General features: G+C 36.4%; 1 protein-coding gene across 1 annotated transcript in view; it reads left to right on the top strand.

Moving 5' to 3' along the window:
• LRP1B (LDL receptor related protein 1B) overlaps positions 1–20,748 on the top strand; it is a 2,196,232-nt gene that overhangs the window by 750,515 nt on the left and 1,424,969 nt on the right. The gene's annotated exons all lie outside the window — the stretch shown is intronic.

Consider the following 20,748-nt stretch of genomic DNA (forward strand, 5'->3'; position numbering starts at 1 on the left):
CTGTTACTTATACTAAGATTATTTGAAGTAAAACCTCTGCAACCAAATATTTTAATAGAATGAATGTATCATGAGAAATGTCCCCTTAATATTATCTCCATGAAGTTACACTATTACTTTTCTATAATTTTCCTTCTTTTTACAAATCCACATTCTTCAGTGGTCAAGGGTTTACCTGTATGTCCATGATGGGTGTAACTAGATCTTAAAACTTATAAAAAGTTAATTGGTTTGAGAAGCAGGGATAAAATGTTAGACAAAGAAACAGGGAAAAGTTGAGGATTAAGGTAAGGATCCCGATGTGGAAACAGAATCAAGCTATCAGTCAAGTGAATCTGTTTTCAACTTGAAATGGAGAAAGACCCCACTGAATCAGAAGTCTCTAACTCATATTCTAGCATGTTGAATGTAACAATACGTTTACCGAAACTGTCAGAGCAACCTGTCCTTCACGTTGGAGTCAGTAAAACTATAAGGAGTACAAAGAACTGTAGAAACCTGGAGATGCATATCTGGTATCTGGACAGACTCACTAAATTAATGCCATTTTGGAAAGGTCCTCCATCACCAAAAGTTCCTGTTTTTCAGGAGGAGCTCCACTTCTTTATGTTCATAAAATCTTCATACTTAGCTACTGCTTTTTAAACATTGCATGGTGAGCAATGAACAGGGTTAACACAGCTTGTCTGGAGACCTGACAGAGCTTACTGGCTGCCATTTTCCCACATTCGGACTGAAATAATCTGGACTCAAAACTGGAGATGGAGAGATACATTAGAAAAAGAGTAAATCTTGGTTTAGAAAGGTAATTCAAAGTGGAAAGAATGTTGAGAAAGCATAGATCAAGTATGTTGTTAGGTTTTTTCCTTCTTAAATTTTACTTTTATTTAAAGACTGTGACAGATATTCCTTTTTATGATTGTATAGTTTTAAAGATGATGTTAATAGAAGGTAAATTAGTGAATTACAAGATATTAGAAGTTAGAATTTAATTTTCTTTTCAGAAATAAACTGTGTTTTCTAGAACCTAATTCTGTCCTCCTTAGTTTTAATTCAACTTTTTTATTACATTTAAAACAAAATTCCAGATAGACATGTGTGAGCTTCTTTAAAGACTGAAAATCGTCACATTGCCAAATACTTCCTCAGAGGTGATTGTGCAAATTTGAATATCTTAATTATATTTCAATGACATGGATCATATAAAAATATAAATGAGTTCTCTAGTAAAATCTAGAGTTGTGATTTAATAGAGACAGGGATATATGAATATATGTTAATAGTAAAACAAGGAATCAACTTAAAACAAAATATCAATACAAAAATAAAATGGCATTAAATATATGTTGATTCTTGGAAAAAGTACCATATAATTCAGATTGAAATTTAGAGGATATAGTTGCTTACACTGCTATCTTTTCCTGTTCTAATTCAAGTTTCCAGCTGTTTCAAGTTTCACATCTTTATCACAAGTGGCAATATTTGTTTTTTTTTTTTTTTTATTTCTTAATTTGCCAGTAGGGCACTGATTGTACCACTTTGGCCTTTTTAATATTTCTAAATTTAACCAAATAAAGTATTCTAAAATACCTAAATAATGCATGACCTGTGGTAGGCTTAGAAATAAGGGAAAGTATATTTGGATCTCTACCTGTTATTTACCTTAGTAGAGGGATTTTGTCCTACTTCTGTGGCCTTGCACAATGACATAGAATGGTATGATCAAGATGACTGAGTGATACTGTGATTCCAGAGTCAGTGGTTTAACAAAATATTTCTGCCTTGAGGAAAGAAAATTAGGAACATGTTTGTCTGCTTGTTCAGGTAAAGTGCCCTGGATTCTATCACCAGATAGAAGGAACACCAGCTTTATCATATATGTGGTTTGTGTTTAGAAAAGATGATCGATTGTAGGCAAAATTATACCATGAGAATTAAGTGTATTTTCCCACCTACAGCCTTCCTCCTGATTTTGAGTCACACTCAATGAAGAGATGTTTTCTCAAGGGTTAATTAGGGACCTAATTAACATCAAGTCTAAGGACTTTTTCACTTACTAGAGACATAAGGTAAAGAAATAGATTAATTCAAACACTGCATTAATTTTTGGAAATGCTTTCCTTTGTAGAAAAATTCTGTCTAAATCACTTCTATCTCCATCGCTTTCTTTTTGTTGCATTCTGAGCACATATTCTGGAGAAGGAAATGGCACCCCACTCCAGTACTCTTGCCTGGAGAATCCCATGGATGGAGGAGCCTGGTGGGCTGCAGTCCATGGGATCAAAAAAATTGGACATGACTAAGCAACTTCACTTTCACTTTTCACTCTCATGCGTTGGAGAAGGAAATGGCAACCCACTCCAGTGTTCTTGCCTGGAGAATCCTAGGGATGGGGGAGCCTAGTGGGCTGCCATCTATGGGGTCGCACAGAGTCAGACATGACTGAAGTGACTTAGCAGCAGCAGCAGCAGCAGCAGCAAAATATGATTCAAAGATGGATATGTTTCCTTTTCCTCATAAAAGATCCTGAGTACACTTGTAATATATTTGTGACCCTTGTGAAAATTAATAAGGAGAAAAGTTTAACAATTTGGAGCTGATAGTTTGGTCTTGGGAATGCTTTTTTATCAACTAAATTGTTTTCTGAATGGTTTCCTAGAAAAATCAATTTCTTCTTGGTAAGGATAATAAAAAGATATCTATTATTAATGATTTTCTATAACACTGATGTTTTAATTTCCATAATTTAGCTTCATTTAAAGAAAGAAAAATGGACTTTTGTATATGGGTGTAGCTGTATGTAGGAATGTGCTTATAAAAATTTTACAATAGGAAAGTTCAAAATTACCATATTGTATTAAAAAAATTCACGTCTTCCTACATAGTATTTAATATGGGTGGTAATATCACTATCTAGATTGCATGAACAATGAAAACACATTATATACATACAGTATGATGCCTCTCAATACAAGATGTTGTTGCTTAGTTGCCAAATAATTTGCGGCCCCAACTCTTTGCAACCCTTTGGACTCTGGCCCACCAGACTCCTCCATCTGTGGGATCTCCCAGGCAAGAATATTGGAGTGGATTGCCCTTTCTTTCCCCAGGGGATATTCCTGACCAAGGGATCAAACCCACATTGCTGCATTGGCAAGTGGATTCTTTACCCCTGAGACACCAGGGAAGCCCTTCAATACAGGATATTTCCACAAATTCCTCACAATCGTATAAAGAAGTGAACAAATTCAACTAACAGAGACCAAATGAACTGAGGTGTATCAAAACACTTTTAATATTTGCCGTCCTTAAGGTAATTCCTTTTGTTAATATTTAAAGAAGCTGTGAAGAAGAGAAACCCTCTTTTTATTCACAATCCTGGTTAGATTACGTTTGCAGTGCAAAATGGTCGTTTATTTAAATGCTCATGGGACTGATAGTCTCTGTGGCCCTACCTGCTCTTACTCTATTAAAAGAATCTGAGAACTCTTCCCGTCACTGTGAAAAGGGAGTCTATCTTCTGTGGCCCAAGAAAAGTGATTGTGGTTGGTTTCCAGTAAACATTTCAATGTCCTTTTAAATTCAAGGGGATAAAGTGTGTAAAGAGTCTATTAAAACTATTTAGAGAATGAAACTCTGACATCTGAAAAGCTCCCTACCCAGACATACAAGTATGCATACATAGACACATGTACTGTTCTTTTCTGATCTTTCTATACTAAACCTGTTCCTACATGATTCTCAGTGTATAATATATTCATTTAGTGTGTTTGATCAGGAATCAAAAGAAGAATAGGATTTCTTAAGTATTATCTAACTCCTTGAAATAATGCATACGAAGAAATTTAAAAATTCCATTTAATTATTTTACTTGCCAATTGGAATGTAAATTTCCTTATATATGCAATTACATTTTTCTCTACCCACAATCTAACCTAATCTATTTATTTTAAATTCTAGTAATTCTAATGTATTTATTTTAATGTATTTAATTTAGATACCAACTTATATTTAAAATTTTATTTAGTTTTCTTTCATGTTGCTCTTCATAGAACTAAATTCTTATGAGAAGATGCCAAAAAATCCTGAATGTGATTTACAAACTAGAGCCTTTCTCAGAATGGACCAGAATAAATGGCAAACCTTATTATCTATAATGATTCACCATAGGAAAATTAGTCATCCTTAAAACTTCTTGTGTGAATCTCATATATTCTAAATATTCCAAAAAGTAATTAATCTAGCCCAGTTAATTAAAATTAATAGATTTGATAATATTAAATTTAATAAATATAATAAAAATAATTAGGAATTAATTCTTAATGCAAATTCATGACTCTGTTCTCTCATTTATCCAGAAAGGAAGTATTTTATCTCACTGTGATACTTCATTAGTCATTATAGCACGGACTTCAAGCAGCACACGGATAGTTTGTAGCTGCCAAAAGGGGCTTCCCTGGTAGCTCAGTAGTAAAGAATCTAACTGCCAAAGGAGGAGATGCGAGTTTGATCCCTGGGTTGGGAAGATCCCCTGGAGAAGGAAATGGCAACCTGCTCCAGTATCCTTGCCTGGGAAATCCCATGGACAGAGGAACTTGGTGGGCTACAGTCAGTGGGTTGCAAAACAGTCGGACGTGACTTAGTGAGTAACAAAAAAACAACTGCAAAGAAAGGAAAGAAAGAATGAAGTTAGTGGATTTGATAAAGAAAACAAATGTATTTGGTACATTTTGTTGTTTTTACTTTCATTTAATTGTATGAATGAATCTTCTTCTATTTCCATTTTAAAAGTTCCTGTTGACAAGTACTACCAGTCTCTTTCTAAATTAAAATGAGTTCACCGTGCTATATACAGAATGGAATTTCAGCATGCAGAATCCGATAACAGAGGTATGGATAAGAGTGAAAATTGCAAGCAGTGTTATGAAAAGTGTATCTGTCGGCTTGACACATGTGGAGGGAAACTTCACAGTGTATACTCAGTCATGTAAAACATTGGTTGAGCTAGAAAACAAGCAAACTGGAATTAGCCAGAAGGACCTGGGTTTGTCTGCTCAAACCACTTTTGATTACTAAAGCTCCTACAACTTAAGAGTGAAAGTGAAAGTCACTCAGTCCTGTCTGACTCTTTGCGACCCATGGACTATATAATCCATAGAATTCTCTAGGCCGGAATACTGGAGTGGGTAGCCTTTCCCTTCTCCAGGGGACCTTCCCAACCCAGGGATGGAACACAGGTCTCCCGGACTGGAGGAAGATTCTTTACCAACTGAGGCACAAGGGAAGCCCACAACTTAAGAGTAGATCCTGCTATATTCTTTTCTTTGTATTGGCTTGTGTTAAGGTAATCAGATAGTCACAAATCTATCTTAAGTGTAAACATTTCCTCCAAAGAGCTTAGCTTAATTAATTGAGTTAGTTCAGTGAAAGGCTATGATCCTTAACATTTGTTGGTTTCAGGGCCAAATGAATGCTTCTTTGAAACAAAGGAACAGTTCTTAGAAAGAATAGATCTTCTACAAGTGTATTATTCCTCTGCAAGACTGTTGTATATATTAATGACACCTACATGAAATTAGGATAGTATACTTTGTACAGACTATTCTAATTATATATATAGATGTGTGTACACATATGTATATACACACAAATACATAGGTATACATATGTGTACATATAGGTACACACACACATATATATACACATAAGTATATATATTTATTTTTTCAAAGTTTTAGTTTTTAAAATTCTGCTTAATTAGAAAGACACTTTTCAACACTGATTTATCAGATATAATTATAAACTAATCCTGCTAAGAAAATTGGATTTCAACTTTCAGCTGTTTGAATATGTTGACTTCTAGAGATAGTTAACTAGCTAGCTAGATACCTGTGGGGGGAAATGACTAAGTCATTTGGTTCAGTATAATCTAAGATTGTTTTTTGGAAATGAATCCTTTTGTAATCAACTGACATGTTTGATTAATGTTAGTATTATTTTTGTAAAATAGAAAAAAAAAATAGTGCATAGACCTAATAGCTTAAAATGATCTAACATTGAAGGATCTAGCTTAAAACAAAGATATTCTTTATTAATATATCATCTCAAATTTGGTATCTATCTCTCTTCTTCAAATAGTTTCAAACTAACAAACTATTTCAGTACTTTTTGACCAAATCTTTTCTGTGGTGATAGTCCTGGTGCATTATGGACCTTCAGTTGTTGTTAAATTGCACTCTAGTTTCAGATGATTTTATTCTGTTGAAGTAGATGTAAGTCAAACATGGATCCACAACTCACACCCAAGAAAGAATTGGGTGTGACAATAAAGTATTTATTTTGTCTGCTTAATATCTATAGAAGAAATGACAGTTGCTTGACAGACAGCTTTACTCCTTGACTCAAAGAACTCCTATTATACCTGTGTCTCAAACATAACAGCGTCTTAGACTGAAGGCCTCATGAAACCATAGAAAGTCAAAGAATCAGGTTTTCCACTCCCGGTAATCTCTCCCCCACAGAAGAGAGTTGTTAAGAGTCCCCACCAACTTTGGAATTGTTAATGTATATGAACATTCATGCACACTGGGACTCATCATTTATGTGGATCTTTCCCTCACCATCTTTTTCCTGATATGATAGAAAACAAAGAATAGTCTGTAAGAAACAAAAAGGGTATGAGGTCAAAATGGGTAGTATTCTAAATGTACCAGTAGAAACCACAGTAAAGCTTTCCCTATATTCAATTCATGTATTAACTTCAGTAAATGTTTATTGAGCATTGACAGTATTTCAGATGCTTCAGAAACCCTAGGGATATAGAAAATCCTATTTTCTGCCTTCATGGAATTCACATATCTTAATGGAGGAAGGTAAAAATGTCTGAGGAAGAATAAAGTGAGGAGCATCTAATTCTGCTTTAGAGGATGCAGGAAAATTTCCCAAGAGAATTGATCTGCATCTCATTCTAGGAGTTGAGTAGGCAAATGAGGGAAGGAAGAACATTTCAAATGTCAGGAACTATATGGACAGAGATACAAGTAAGACATCATTGTACACTCAAGACAGTTCTATGCTATTTGCTAAGTTTGAAGCATAGAGTCGTGAATGGAGAGAGATGAACTTAAAGCTGAAGAAATACTTGGTCCAGACCTGGAGTGGTTGTGTTTGAATAAGTATATGGTGATAGTTGTTGTTTAGTTGCCAAGTCGTGTCTGACTCTTTTGTGATTCCATGGACTGTATAGCCTGCCAGGCTTCTCTGTACATAGGGTTTACCAGACAAGAATATTGAAGTGGGTTGCCATTTCCTTCTCCAGGGGATCTTTTTGAAAGAGGGATCGAACTGGCATCTCCTGAATTGGCAGGTAGATTCTATACCTCTGTGCCACCAGGGAAGGCCTGGGATGTCGTATGACCCACTTAAAATGCGCTCCATAAAACTGAAAAGAGAAAGACTATGAAAAAGGACACTAGGATATATTCTCAACAATATTATAAGGATGTTATAAAATGCTGTTTTACAATTAAACATATGAAGACTAGCTTGTTGCATATATGTATTAATAGCTATCTAACTTATTCTTCAAAGGTTAAAATGCATTTTTATAATCATGAAATTTTGAGCTATGCAGCCATCTATACATTCACATGTGAAAAGAAGAGAAGCAAAAAGAAAAGGAGAAAAGGAAAGATATAAGCATCTGAATGCAGAAGTTCAAAGAATAGCAAGAAGAGATAAGACAGCCTTCTTCAGCGATCAATGCAAAGAAATAGAGGAAAACAACAGAATGGGAAAGACTAGAGATCTCTTCAAGAAAATTAGACACCAAGGGAATATTTCATGCAAAGATGGGCTCGATAAAGGACAGAAATGGTATGGACCTAACAGAAGCAGAAGATATTAAGAAGAGGTGGCAAGAATACACAGAAGAACTGTACAAAAAAGATCTTACAACCCGGATAATCAGGATGGTGTGATCACTCATCTAGAGCCAGACATCCTGGAATGTGAAGTCAAGTGGGCCTTAGAAAGCATCACTACAAACAAAGCTAGTGGAGGTGATGGCATTCCAGTTGAGCTATTTCAAATCCTGAAAGATGATGCTGTGAAAGTGCTGCACTCAACATGCCAGCAAATCTGGAAAACTCAGCAGTGGCCACAGGACTGGAAAAGATCAGTTTTCATTCCAATCCCAAAGAAAGGCAATGCCAAAGAATGCTCAAACTACCGCACAATTGCACTCATCTCACATGCTAGTAAAGTAATGCTTAAAATTCTCCAAGCCAGGCTTCAGCAATATGTGAACCATGAACTCCCTGATGTTCAAGCTGGTTTTAGAAAAGGCAGAAGAACCAGAGATCAAATTGCCAGCATCCGCTGGATCATGGAAAAAGCAAGAGAGTTCCAGAAAAACATCTATTTCTGCTTTATTGACATTTATATGCCAAAGCATTTGACTGTATGGATAACAATAAACTGTGGAAAATTCTGAGAGAGATGGGAATACCATACCACCTGATCTGCCTCGTGAGAAATCTGTATGCAGGTCAGGAAGCCACAGTTAGAATTAGACATGGAACAACAGACTGGTTCCAAATAGGAAAAGGAGTATGTCAAGGCTGTATATTGTCACCCTGCTTATTTAACTTATATGCAGAATACATCATGAGAAATGCTGGACTGGGAGAAACACAAGCTGGAATCAAGATTGCTGGGAGAAATATCAATAACCTCAGATATGCAGATGATACCACCCTTATGGGAGAAAGTGAAGAGGAGCTAAAAGCCTCTTGATGAAAGTCAAAGAGGAGAGTGAAAAAGTTGGCTTAAAGCTCAACATTCAGAAAACGAAGATCATGGCATCCGGTCCCATCACTTCATGGGAAATAGATGGGGAAACAGTGGAAACAGTGTCAGACTTTATTTTGGGGCCTCCAAAATCACTGCAAATGGTGACTGCAGCCATGAAATAAAAGACGCTTACTCCTTGGAAGAAAAATTATGACCAACCTAGATAGCGTATTCAAAAGCAGAGACATCACTTTGCCAACAAAGGTCCATCTAGTCAAGGCTATGATTTTTCCAGTAGTCATGTATGGATGTAAGAGTTGGACTGTGAAGAAAGCTGAGTGCCAAAGAATTGATGCTTTTGAACTGTGGTGTTAGAGAAGACTCTTGAGAGTCCCTTGGACTGCAAGGATACCCAACCAGTCCATTCTGAAGGAGATTAACCCTGGGATTTCTTTGGAATGAATGATGCTAAAGCTGAAACTCCAGTACTTTGGCCACCTCATGGGAAGAGTTGACTCATTGGAAAAGACTCTGATGCTGGGAGGGATTGGGGGCAGGAGGAGAAGGGGATGACAGAGGATGAGATGGCTGGATGGCATCACTGACTCGATGGATGTGAGTCTGAGTGAACTCTGGGAGTTGGTGATGGACAGGGACGCCTGGCGTGCTGCAATTTATGGGGTCGCAAAGAGTCGGACACAACTGAGCGACTGAACTGAACTGATACATTCACATTGATCAGTTTCTAAAACAAGGCGTGTTAAGTGTTATTCTTTAATGTGTCACTTTGATGAATTTCATATATGGAAAAGTCAAAACAGATGACATGGGGAGCCATATCAAGTGAATTATTTTTAGACAAGAGTTAGTTACTGGGAAACTGTACTCAACTACATTAAGCAACTGAAATTCCATCTTTAGCAAGCTACCAAAATACTACCTTAGTTGATGCCTAAGTTTTATCCTCTTGTATCTTAACTTTGGGAAATATATGACTGTTTCAGTATTATTTAAAAGTGTTAATTACAACAAACTGTCACTCAGTTCTCTACTCAGCCTCAACTGTAAGGCCAAATCCCCTATAATTCATTATTTGGTTTTTTATATAAGCAGCTTGATACTTAAAAAGTAAGGAATTAAAGCAGGTAGCTAAGGTTGAATGGCATCCTCAGGAGTTACACAGTTTGAGAGTAGTTTAAATACTGTGACCTTGAGTTTTCATTTGCAGTTTTGTCTAGTCGGCCTTAACACACGGACTCAGAGAGATGCATGAAACTGTTATGCTTCAGCGTCCCTTTCTGACCTGTTCTTTAAGCAGCAAGATGGCTTGTAGAAAATCTACTGAAAACCATTTTGAACTATTTGTTCCCTGTCAGTTTTATTAATTGATTGATCAGGAAAAAAAAAATGTGCTGTGTGAACAACAAGCGGAAAAACTATGTAACAAGTTTGAAGAATTGAATGTTTCAATTTCACACTTAGCTCTATCCCCTTGAGAAAATTTGTGCTTTCATTTGATGAGGAATGTGGAAAGGAAATGCAGAAGTTCATTTTAACTCTTTAAAGTACTTTTGCAATATTACAAAGAGAAAGTTTTTTTTAAAAAAAGCTCTTTAAGAATTTGACTTTCATAGTGGAATCTGGAAGGAAAAAGAAGAAACTTGTCATTCAGTGGAGAAAGATTACATTTTGAAGTAAAAATCAACACTGTGCCATTCCATGAGAAGTAACTAATAAGCAGAAGATTTGAGATGTGTTAAATTCAATCTGAAATTTTAAGAAATCTTACAGAATTCTATAGAAAGAGATTGTCACATTTTACAGCCAATATTTTCAATTCTGAATTTCCAATCTGTTCAAAATTGCAGAACAAACCATTTCAGTTGCCTTTTCTTTGATCCATTGTTATCACTTATATAGAAAACTCTATTCCATGGAATTATATAGGTATTAATATCATGACAACGAAATATCTGAATTTTAAAACAACATTCAGAGAAACAAAATAGCCATGAGAATTGTGACTTCAGAACTCCCCATAATCAGTCCATAATCAAGTGTAACTATTATCTATACTTTACTCATGTGAAAATATAGAGAAATATGCATTTGTATTTTAAATTTCTCCAGACTTTTCTGCATCTATTTGTATATTTGAGTAGTGACACAATAAACTCAGTAAACATTAATCTTTGTTGGGGAAAAACACCACCCTGTTTTATTTGCACTAGTGGAGAATTTGCATTCTAGCTTCCCAATAGGTTTTTGATTAAGAGAAAGCATGGGATTTGAAGTTTTATTTCACATGAGACCTCTCTATGACACAAGGGATTGCACACCAGGGCAGGCAACCCACTGTGGTTGTAGAAACTGTAATATGCCAACCAAAATGAGATCACTGTGATCACAGGGCTTCTTCTGAATTAGGTCAGTGTGACCAGAGCCAAGCTTCAGTGTTAGATCCAAGGAGAATGGGAAGGACAAGCCCTAAAGTGCACTTTCAGTTCCATTAGCTGAAACTTGCGATGTGTTCTCATTCACACTATAGGTGTAAAACCAAGAGTGCCAAGAAAAAAATCTATACAGTTCAATAAACATCTTTGAGATTTATCCCATATTCTCAGAACAGAAGCATGGAGAACCTAAATAGTCTAATTTTTAGTTAGCCAAATTAAATATTACTTAAGATATCTCTAAGAAATTTGGAGAGACATATTAGTATGTAAAAATGCTCTTATATCTAAGTAGTTTCTATAATATATGTAAATACTATACACAAATTATATATAAATTTATTACCTGTAAATACACATAGAAATATTAATATAAGCATGTGAATATGTATTCTGTTAGATTTCCCTGGCCTGTGTCTATTGGACATCTAGTTGAAATGCTTATTTTAGGAAATTGTAAAAAATATATATATCTTTATGCATTCCACCTATGTTGTGGTCCACGTGTTCCTGTTTGTTAAAATCAGTGTAATACAATGTTTTTACTAGTCATATACTTACTTTGAGTGCTGTGAAATAAAGGGAAAGTTGCTCAGTTGTGTCTGACACTTTGTGACCCCATGAACTGTGTAGTCCATAGAATTCTCCTGGCCAGAATACTGGAGTGGGTAGCCATTCCCTTCTTCAGGGGATCTTCCCAACCCAGGTATTGAACCCAGGCCTCCCACATTACAGGTGGATTCTTTACCAGCTGAGCCACCAGGGAAGCCCAAGAATACTGGAGTGGGTAGCCTATCCCTTCTGCAGTAGATCTTCTCAACCCAGGAGACAAACCAGGGTCTTCTGTATTGCAGGAGTGGATTCTTTACCAACTGAGCTACCAGGGAATCCTGGCAAATTGAGTTCTGTGTCCTATTCCCCAGTAACATACATTTCCTTTCTTATAAGTCAGATTTGAATTCTAATCATTTAAACTAAGTAAGCATAATGAAAAGAATCTACCTGTAATGCAGGAGACCCCAGGTTGACTCCTGGGTCAGGAAGATCCTCTGGAGAAGGGATAGGCTATCCACTCCAGTATTCTTGGGTTTCCCTGGTGGCTCAGCTGGTAAAGAATCCTCCTTCAGTATGGGAGACCTGTCTTTGATCCCTGGGTTGGGAGAAGGGAACAGCTACCCACCCCAGTATTCTGGCCAGGAGAATTTGGGCAGGACCAAGCAACTTTCGCTTTCAAGTATATTTGTGATCAGAGCCTAGGAATCTGTCCTAACACAGTATAACTTACCTTTTCAGGGTAATTTTTCAGTGCACATATGTCTTCATTTAATTAATCTTTTTTTTCACCCCCTACATATGTGTCTTATACCTCTAAGAAACTGCAAGCAACTAAACAAACTTATGGCAGTGCAGTGGTAAAGAATCTTCTTTCTAACACAAGAGATGAGATGAAAGAGACAGGAGTTCAGTCCCTGGGTGGGGAAGATCCCCTGGAGAAGGAAATGGTAACCCTCTCCAGTATTCTTGCCTGGACAATTCCATGGACAGAGGAGCCTTGTGGGCTACAGTCCATGGGGTCACAAAGAGTTGGACATGACTGAGCAAATGAGCATACACACAAACTTTCATTTAACTTCTAGCTAAATCATTTCCCATCAAGGACACAATCAGCTGGGCAGAGAAGACAAACACAGGAAACAGAATGATGAAGTGCAGAATTGCATGGGGCTGTGCAGAATAACTCACGATGGGTAGTACTTCACTGTGTGCTGGAAATATTGACCTGAAACAGTGTGCTCTTTTTCAACAAGTTTCACTCCTGCATTCCACCTAAAGTAATTTGCTCTTTTCAGTTTTGTTTCTTATTTACTAGAAACATCTGCAAAATGCAAAAGGGATGCAAAGTTCTTCTCAGTGATTATAACTACAAATAGAGAAGGTGCAATAACTTTGTCTCAGTATGAAACAGAAATGTAAGATAATAGGGCCAAAAGGGACTTTGAGAGATCATCCAGTCCATCCATTTGCCTTTAGGCTGATTTGAACCCAGACTTGTCTAGACTGATTGCTATCTTCCCAATTTGGACAGCCTCCAGGAGAGAAATCCTAACCACCATTTTTAGTAACACAATCAGTGCTTAGCAGTTTGCAGTCTGAGCAAATGCTTAGATATTATATTGTAAAATTCCCTATGCCCTCTCAGTTTTTAGCTTTACCTCTCCATTAGATTTAGATTCTGTATTCCTGTGGCTTAATCGTGTTTTTCTTATACTTTTCCACATATCCTTAAACTTTCAAAATCTCTAAAGTTACAAACTATCCATCCCCCAAAACCAAATGTGTGTCTTGACTAGTGTAATTGAATGATCTAGCTCCTGACTCCTATGATTCTCTTTTCATTTTCCATTCTTTTTACACCTTGTATACTTAGTGTTTTAGAGAAGGCAATGGCAAGCCACTCCAGTCCTCTTGCCTGGAAAATCCCATGGGAGGAGCCTGGTAGGCTACAGTCCATGGGGTCGCTTAGAGTCGGATACGACTGAGCGGCTTCACTTTCACTTTTCACTTTCATGCATTGGAAAAGGAAATGGCAACCCACTCCAGTGTTTTTGCCAGGGACGGGGGAGCCTGGTAGGCTGCCATCTATGGGATTGCAAAGAGTCGGATATGACTGAAGCGACTTAGCAGCGGCAGGAGCAGCATACTTAGTGTTGCCTTGCTCACTCCTGCTGTGTCAGTTAGGAATTGAATTTGGCTGTGGCAAACAGATCTTTAAAAAGTCTGGTAGAGAAAGTTGGTGATTCATTTTCTCTTGTAAAAAATGTCCAGTGATGTAGATGTTCCATAGCAGGTAAGGTGAGTTCAGGGCATGCCTGATCTGTACCCCAGACTCCTGCATTTCCCTTCTGCCATTGTGTCACTTGCCTACAATCCTCAAGATAGGCCAGCAGTCATAGATGATTGCCGCAGCAGTTGTATTGTGTTTGATAAACCTACAAGAAGGTTCTAAAGGACAGAGAGCAGGACCTCAGCTGGTGCTAAGGCTTTGAAAACCAGGAAACCGAGATGTTTATACATATTAAGCCTTTTATTCCAGATACAATATTGTATAAATTAAGAAAATGATTCACTATACCTGGGAACTATAGGAGAAGGGTCAGGATGTACTGTGAGTTCCAAATATCTGGACTGAATGTTCGTAGAGAATAGTTCCTGAGGAGTCAGTAAGGAATGGCTGTAGCCTGAGAAAGACTCCAGATATGGTAGAAAGGTTTGTAGAAGAAAGGTACTCTCTCCCTCCCATTCTCTCAATATTTTTTCCTTTCTTATACATTTTTTTCTCTTCCCTTTATAGTGTCCCTGCATCTTAAACTTTTTTAGCTTTTACATTTTTATTCCTTCAAGTTTAGGCTTAAACTTGAAATTTGTTAGCTATCTGAATTTCAAAATCTTTTCTATTATTTCACATCTATGGTCAGCCAATCCTATTTCATCATTTCTTTTTTTACTATATGATTTGTCATCATATATAAAATTTTGTACAATATTTTGAGAATGTCAAATTATATTAAACTGCTTTGCCTTCTCATTCTCTCCTTGACAGTAAATTTCCTTTTGCTTTGCTTTGCTTTAGAAAGACTATGATAGTCTCCAAGTAACTAAATATACCTCAGCTGTATTAATGCTTTTGACTTTTGTTTTGAAGGGTCTAATTATTTTCTCTTCAAATTCCAAATTCTATCTGGTGGTTACTTCTGCCATTTTTTATATCCCCCAATAAACTCTTATCTGTGAGATCCCAATTAAGGAAGCCATTTTTACGACATGATTTTAGAGTAAGCAGACATTATATAGGCACTAGAACAGATCTTAATGAAAATTCACCGTCAAAATAGCATATTGAGTAGTTCATATTTATGTATAAAGAAAGGGAGGAAAATGGGAAGGATAAAGGGAGTATATATACATAGTATCACTTGAGGCCCATTGCAATTCTGAAATTAAAACCCTGATGTCTGTGTAAGCAAACAGCAAGATGAAGAATTCTATGTGTCGAGAAATGTCAAGGAAAAATGTGGGTTTTTTTTTTTCCTTGAAGGAAATTCAGTTTTATCAAATTCTCTATGAACATAACTCAACCATTCTTATTGGGTAAATATGCATCAGTGTGGTGGTGTGCTTCCCTTTTGAATGGTCTGGTAAGGAGCTGGGGAACTCTTTGGGATGAAACTAAAGGTATCTTTCACCATGTCAGTCTGCCTTAGGAAGGTCTGTGTGGGTTAACCAGCAAAGATAATGTGGCTTTCCCAGTATTAAAAGTTTATGTCTTTTAGGACCCAGAATTTGATATCAAATGCTACTGAATTGCATTCAGCATTATCTCTCAAACTAGAATTGCTATATTTCTAGTTTATACATTGCACTGGATTTCACAACCCCCCAGATTAGGAAAAAAAATTGGGGGATAAGGATTGACATACATACTACTATATACATCTAAGATGTGTGCTTAGTCACTCAGTTGTGTCCGACTCTTTGTGACCCCATGGACTTTAGCCCACTAGGCTCCACTGACCATGGGGATTCTCCTATCTAGGTGAGAATACTGGAGTGAGTTGCCATGCCCTCCTCCAGGAGATCTTCCCAACCCAGGGATCAAACCCAGGTGTCCAGCATTGAAGGTGAAGTCTTTGTCATCTGAGCCGCATATAAGATGGGTAACTAATAAGAATCTGCTATGTAGCATAGAAAACTCTGCTCAATACTCTGTAATGACCGATATGGGGAAATAATGTAAAAAAAGAGTAAATACATATTTATATATAACTGATTCACTTTGCTGTGTACCTGAAACTAACAACATTGTAACTCAAACATGCTCCAATAAAAATTAATTTAAAAAAACCATGGGGCAGAAGTTGCACACATATAAAAAATAGATTGGATTTTTAAGTTGTTGACATATCTTCTTTGCTCAAATAGAAATAATTAAATAATCTCTATGGAAGAAATAGCACTCTTTCTTTTTAAATCTAGATATTGAGACAATTGTTCTTGCATCAGATAATTTTTGTTTGGTTCTGGGCTAACCTATATTTCTTGATTTTTTTTTTCTCTTTGCTTGTTGTATTTTTCTCCCAAAGTTTATTTAGTTCAACAATACATATTTCCTTTATCCTTCAATAGTTTTTAAATTTTTATGTGTCCTTTATTTATTTTGGACATGTAATATATTCTGTGAGAAATATTTCCCAAAGCATGTATAAATATTTCCAAAGTATTAAATAACAGATGTGAAAGTTGGACTGTAAAGAAGGCTGAGCACCAAAGAATTCATATTTTTGAACTGTGGTGCTAGAGAAGACTCTTAAGAATTCCTTAGACAGCAAGGAGATCAAACCAATTGATTCTAAAGGAAATCAACCCTAAATATTCATCGGAAATACTGATGCTGAAGCTCCAATACTTTAGCCACCTGATATAAAGAGGTGGCTCACTGGAAAAGACTCTGATGCTGGGAAAGATTTAAGGCAGGAGGAGAGAGGGATGACAGAGGATGAGATTTTTAGATGACATCATTGACTCAATGGACATGAGTTTGAGCAAACTTCGGGAGATAGTGAAGGACAGGGACACCTGCTGTGCTGCAGAGTCAGACACGACTGAGCAGCTGAACAACAGCAAAAACTATAATTAGTTCACATGTACCTCTGTAAAGATCTAATTTATTAATACAGAGCAGACTAGGTGCTATTAATTCAATCACAATTGATAGACTAGACAAGGAGCTGCAAATGAAATAATGTCTAAATGAAGGCTTTGTAGGGAAATATTGATTCATACAAACTTATTAAAACAGATATTAAACCTGATAAAGCTAAGACTGAGGAGCTGCAGTGAGGTGAACAGACAAAGGGCAGGAGAATAGAATAAAAGGAACATTACACGTTTGTGTTGTGCGTGCAGTAGGTTAATCCGGACTACGTAAAGAAAATAATAGTCTGATAGAGCGTATTTAAGGTTGACTTAATGTCAACTATTTTGTATGAACACAAAGAATTATTTACTCCAATATCCTTTTGTCACCTTCTCAGTTAGGTGATGAAAACTATGTGAAAAGGAACTAAAGTTAGGTGTGAGGAAGGTAATATGATGTCTTTCAAAAGAGGGGCTAGGAAAGAAATAAACATGGAAACATTATACAAAAATACTTGTTTTATATGAAAGCATACTCAAAGACTGTTTTATGGGTCAGTTATTACTTAAGGTTGTTTTCTTGGTATTTTTTTTCAGAGTTGAGTATTAATGCCAGTTTCATGCTCTTTTTCATAGACTCAGTTTTTGGAAATGTAGTTTTATTTACATATTAGATAAATATTTGCTAAAAATCCAATATAGGCCAGTCATTATGCTGAACTATGAAGATATTCAGATGGTTCATATCCTGTAGTGGTTCCCATCATTGAATGTGAATATAACTGATTAGCAAATAATTATAAACTAACTGATAGAAATACATCATTGCCTTTATTTTTTAATTATTTTTTTATTGAATTAGATTTATCATTGCCTTTAGAGAGGCTAAATTAGACCTGAAGCTCAAGTTTCCCAGAGGAATACTATTATGGATCAGTTGAAAATATAACCAGCACTTGTGGGAGTATGATCAGAAGAAAGTGATTTTTTTTTTTTACCTTGAATTACACCTTAAAAAAAAAAAATTAGGTCAGAAATGGCTGAGGTATCCATTGGAAAAAAAATTTCAAGTTGTACACTTCAGGACTCTTTCATTTTCTATTGACCATAATATCTTTAAATGACTTAAACAAGTAAGGATTTATTGGCTGAGATAACTTCATTTTTGGTTTTGCCCAATGATCCTATTGACTTCAGAATTCTCACTACTACAAATTCAGGGAAAATGGATCTCACGTTGCTAAGATTTTCAAGAAAAGTCTTGAGCCTGAATTTCTGTAGCTCCTACCCTGTGCCTTCTATACCATTCATTAGGAATTAAATTAGAGTGTCAGAAATCCATTCTTCCCCTCACTTTCTCTGTCTTTAATCTGCCAGTACTTATCCCAGTACCTATATTATGTCCTTTCATTTCCACTCATCCCCACGGAACTGTAATCATCACAAAGGCTCTCATTTTGTCTTTCAGTTTTCCACTGTGCCCTCTATAATTCACAGTCTACTGTGTGCAGAGCTCCCTACATACTCAACTTAATCTTTCACAGATCTCAGCAGCTTCTTGGTAAAGAACATCTGGCCTGCCCTGATTACCTTGTAGACCTCTCAAATGAAAATAGATTTTCCCTAACTGTTCTCCTACCTCTGGCCCTAAAGTTGGGGTCAGTTTTCTTCATCCTCCTTACTGCTGCATGCCAACAATTTTTCATCTACCCCTAAAAATATTCAGCTTTATAGCTTATGCCATCAGATTATTTTGTCCACTACTCTTTATTTGTTATCGTCTACTGAAACCCCAGTCACTCCCTCCTCTTTCTCCTTGACTGTGGCTCTGTCTCACCAATACTACTTCTGACTTAATTCTTGGCAAATTCTATATACTTTTAGGTAAATTTCGTAACTTTTCCTTCTAAGTTCTCTACCCAACCTCACCAGTTCACACCAGTCAGCATTCTTCAGCATCTAGACTGTGCCATTGGTAATCATGGCAAGTCCTTCATCATCTCAGTTTCTTTAAGCCCTCTGTGCCCACCACCTCCTAGTTTCTAGTTTATCACCTCTACTACCTTTTATTACCTCTAGCATTTCCACCCCTGCAAACCACCAGGACATTATACCCACTTATACTCCCAGATTTCCCCAGATTTAGTAGACATTCTTAATGTGTTCACTTTCCTCCTTGTTTGTCTTCAGTACCATAGTCTATCATTTAATCACTTCACTATTTGGTACCTCAACCTCCTAGCCATCCACTTGTTCCCTCATATTCTACTGGCAAAGTCACAACCCTAATTAGATCCAACACTTATTCTTATTTTGTCCCTCCACCTGTGTAACTGAACCTGGCTGGAAGAAAACAAATAACCATGCTGACTGATTTCACTTGAAATTCATGACCATAAACCTCAATTTTGCCTTGATGTTATCAGCCAGTCATATTATACATTTCTAGTCAATTTCCTGTCCTTGACATTTGTTTCGCATCTTGTTCTCTCTCTCAAAGCAGCATTTTCTTAGCCATCCTCACTCGCAATTAGTGATTTTACTTTCTACGTAGCTGAAAACACTGAATTAATCAGAAAAAAATGCACTGACTCCCATTACTAGAGATACCTACTTTTTGGCATCTGCACTTACACACTCACCTTCTTACTTGTTACTATAAGTGACCCACTCATAGTCTTATCTTGAAGTTAATACCGGATCTCATCTGTTCTGAGCTAATCAAGCACATTGTTCCAGCTCTCCTCTCTCTCACACCAGTTTTTCTTAACCTTTTCCATTTCATAAACATGCAGTCATACTATATCTTCCATCTTAATATATACATATATTTTTTTCTAATTGTACTTTCCCTGGTATCTTTTGTACTTTTTCTTTATTTTTCTTCTGTTCATTGTCTCCATTTCTTCTACACTCATTCTCTGTTTAACACAGTGTAATCACACTTTCGCTTCTGTCACTCCAATGAAACTGCTGTCATCAAGGTCATCAACCAGATCTGTAAGAGTCAATGCATTGGTCAGCTGAAAAACTGTCCTTTTAATTTCTCCATCAGCAATTTCTGACATAACTGATCACTTCCTTTTAGTACACATTCTTCACTTGTCTTTCAGGATACCATCACACACTGTTGGCATCCTTAGCTCACTTCTTGCTCTTTTCCCATCTCACTTACTGTTCCCCTATTCTCCTAAAACCACCTTAGTCCTTGGACTTCTCTGTTTAACTACACTCTGTGATTTCATTTAGTCTCATGGCTTTACTATCATCTATATACCAATGACTCCCTTTTTTTTTTCCAGTCCTCTAACTCCATGAATGCACATATAACTGCTTTCTTGAAAGTTCCACTTGGATGTCTAACAGATATCTCAAAATCACATGCCCAGCGTATTGCCCATTCTTCTAAACTGTTATACCTATAGGTTTTTCCTTCTCGGTTGGTGACAAGTCTTAGTTTCTCACGTCAAAACTATTGGCTAGATCTCTTTCTTTTTAGTCCTCCATAATGAATACATCAGGATATATTATTAGCTATACATTTAAAATATATCCAAAATACTATCACTTTTCACTAGCTTTACTGATATGTCTAGCAATTATCTTGTACTCTGATGACTGAAATAGTCATATAACTGGTTTCCCTTATTTCAACACTGTCATATCATACTCTGTTCTTTCAAAGTCAACAGGTAACCATTTAAAACTTTCAGATAATATCAGGACATATCACTGTTTTACTGTAAACCTAACCTATGGAGTTTCTTTTCATTATATTCAAAATAAAGTCTAAAGCCCCTCAGTGACG

Source organism: Ovis aries, chromosome 2 (assembly GCF_016772045.2).
Source record: "Ovis aries strain OAR_USU_Benz2616 breed Rambouillet chromosome 2, ARS-UI_Ramb_v3.0, whole genome shotgun sequence".
NCBI classification, from domain to species: Eukaryota; Metazoa; Chordata; class Mammalia; order Artiodactyla; family Bovidae; genus Ovis; species Ovis aries.